This window comes from Sminthopsis crassicaudata, chromosome 1, assembly GCF_048593235.1.
Source record: "Sminthopsis crassicaudata isolate SCR6 chromosome 1, ASM4859323v1, whole genome shotgun sequence".
Classification (NCBI taxonomy): domain Eukaryota; kingdom Metazoa; phylum Chordata; class Mammalia; order Dasyuromorphia; family Dasyuridae; genus Sminthopsis; species Sminthopsis crassicaudata.
In genome coordinates this window covers 14390002-14392501 of record NC_133617.1, presented here as the reverse complement: position 1 = coordinate 14392501, position 2500 = coordinate 14390002, and the positions used below count along the sequence as shown (strand labels likewise).

The 2500-nt window shown below is 58.3% G+C and overlaps 1 protein-coding gene across 8 annotated transcripts in view; it reads right to left on the bottom strand.

Moving 5' to 3' along the window:
* Positions 1-2500, bottom strand: part of AP1B1 (adaptor related protein complex 1 subunit beta 1) — a 29451-nt gene that overhangs the window by 26422 nt on the left and 529 nt on the right. The gene's annotated exons all lie outside the window — the stretch shown is intronic.

Genomic DNA, 2500 nt, shown 5'->3' with positions numbered 1-2500 from the left:
GCAGTGGTGCGGCAAAAGGGGCAAGGCAACAGATGGCTTTAAAAACAGGCCATCATCCCCCTGCTGCGTGCAATGGTCCAAGGAGTTGACAGAATATTCCTAAACTGTCTTCAGCTCCTCAAGAGACGGGACCTCTGATCACTTCAATCATCAGCAAATATTTATGCGATGCCTGTTTAGGTGGTATTCCTTTATTTACTTGCATGGCCAGTTCTCTGGGAAACAAAGGAGCTGACAGGAAGGAAGCTGGGAACTGATAATTAAAAAGAGCACATCAACATCCTCCATTTCCAATTATCTATCTGTGACACAAAGTATTATCTGGGTCCCATGGATGGCTGGGTTTCCAGGAAGCCAGATGCCCGCTTTTATAGAACAGGAATCGGTCCCTCTAGCATTTCATAAAGAATGTGGCGTTTTCCTAGGAAGCCAAAACCCCACCATCCAATGGTTTCCAAAGCTGGTGTCTGCTTCAAGGACCACGTCTGCAGAAACAAAATCTTCTACCCCTGGGCCTGGCTGCTAGAAAAGGAGCTGTGGAGAGAGCTAAATGGCTTTCATATCTTTTGAATACCCTTAAGAGGGAATTAAATAGGGTCTGGAAAGTCCCAGAACAAAGTTTTCTGAAGAGGGAAGGAAGACACAGCAATGGCCCAGTGCACTTCCCTTAAGTGCTGGGGACTCGCGGGCGGAGGGGCAAAGCAGAAAGCCACAAGCCCGCCCACAGTCAGCAGATGTGCGCCCCTGTAAGGGGCACCAACGCTGGGGTCACTAGGGCGGTCGGCCAACGTGTCAGAGACAGGGCCAGAGGGGCCCCGGAGCTCCGACTTCCAGCCGGTTTGGCCAAGTCCTTTCATTCTAAATGATCCCTCGTTAAACGGGGATGCAGTAATGATTAGCAGGTTTTTGTTAATTGGATGTAACTAGGAATAAAAATCCCTAGGAAAAAAAGGCACTAAGGTAATATTTACATCACAGCTTTCTTAACGAGCATGTGGGAACACTCAGACACTCACTAATGCTCACAACCCGCAGAAGGGGGGGCAGCAGCTTTTCCTCCACGTCACCAACGGAGAAACTGAGTCAGGGCGGAGAAAGCGAGACGGTCAGAGCGGCCTCCTGACCTCCCAGGCTGCGCCACATCACAGCAGGACCACAAGGAGCCAGAAAAGGCCCTCGCCCATATTCTGAAGGGTCACACTGACTCTTCTGCGGCTGAGACGCCAAGAAACGCAGTCGCGGAAGCCACTCCGGGCGCCCTTGGCCCCAGAGGCTGGTGTGAGCGGCACCGGGGCCCGGCCCGTCAGAACCGTGGCCCAGCGTCAGCTCTGGGGAACGGAGGGCAGCCCGATCCCAGCCCGGCTCCCACCTGTAAATGGGCACAAACGAAACCTGTGGGACCGCCGGGTTGTTACGTGGCCTGACCCACGTAGGACATTTTGCTCACATAAAAGTGTTGACTCATCCCTGATTCTGTGATCCTGCCTTTTACAGAGGAGGAAACCGAGGCCACAGGGAGAAGGAGCTGGGCAGGTCGTGGCAGAACCGGGTCAGGCGCCCAGGGCTCCTGACTCCTCTCCCAGCGCCCCTCCCCCTCGCTCTCCACACCTTCCCTGACACCTCTTTTACACCTCTGGGCAGACAAAGCCTGGGAGGCAGAGCACAGACCCAGCGCCCTGGGGTCAGGCCCATGGCCCGAGGGCTCCGGACAGAGCGGACTGAGGGGGGCGCCAGGGAATGGAAGCCAACCATTCGGCCTCCAGAGCCCCAGTTTGGAATCAGTAACAGGAGGGTGTCCGCGGTCCCGAGGCCAAAGGGAGCCTCTGACCCCCAGCGGCCGGAGGCCCACACGTGCCACGTCGCCCTCCGAGACTGAACCCCAACAAGTGTCCTCACTGCAGCTCTTAGTGCTGGGTGCAAGGGGTCGCCCCCGCCCCCTCCTCCCGGCTCCAGCAGTGAGCCACATGACTGTGACCCAAACCTCAGGGGCAGAAGGGGGCGGCGGCGGACCAGCACGAGGGGGGCCCCCCCCCCCGGCCCGGGTCCCATCCAGCTGGGCCGGCTCCTGCCTAATTAGCTCCATTCCACAAAAGAGCTGAGGGCTCCCAGAGGCCCAGCCCATGCCCAAGGTCATGGGACAACAAGGGGCCTCCCGCAGGGCTGCAGCCTCAGTGCCCACTGTATGTGCCAGGGCTGGGGGTACCACGAGCTCCTGCCCCAGCCTCCTCCCAGGGGTCAGTGCCGGGAGGGACGGCAGAGGTCACCAACCCTAGCCCTCATCTGAGCCCCAGTACGTGTTCAAGGTCAAGTAAGAAGGGTCAGAGGTCAGGCCTGGGGCGTGGGAAACATAGGGGGGGAGGGGCTGTGGACACCTGACCTCCTGATGGAGCCACTTCCGACCTGCCAGACTCTCTGTAACGGGGCTTCCGGGCCAGTCCCGACCCTCACTAAAGGGGCTCTGGGCGGCCACTTCCTCTCCCCGGCCTCAGTTTCCCCCCCT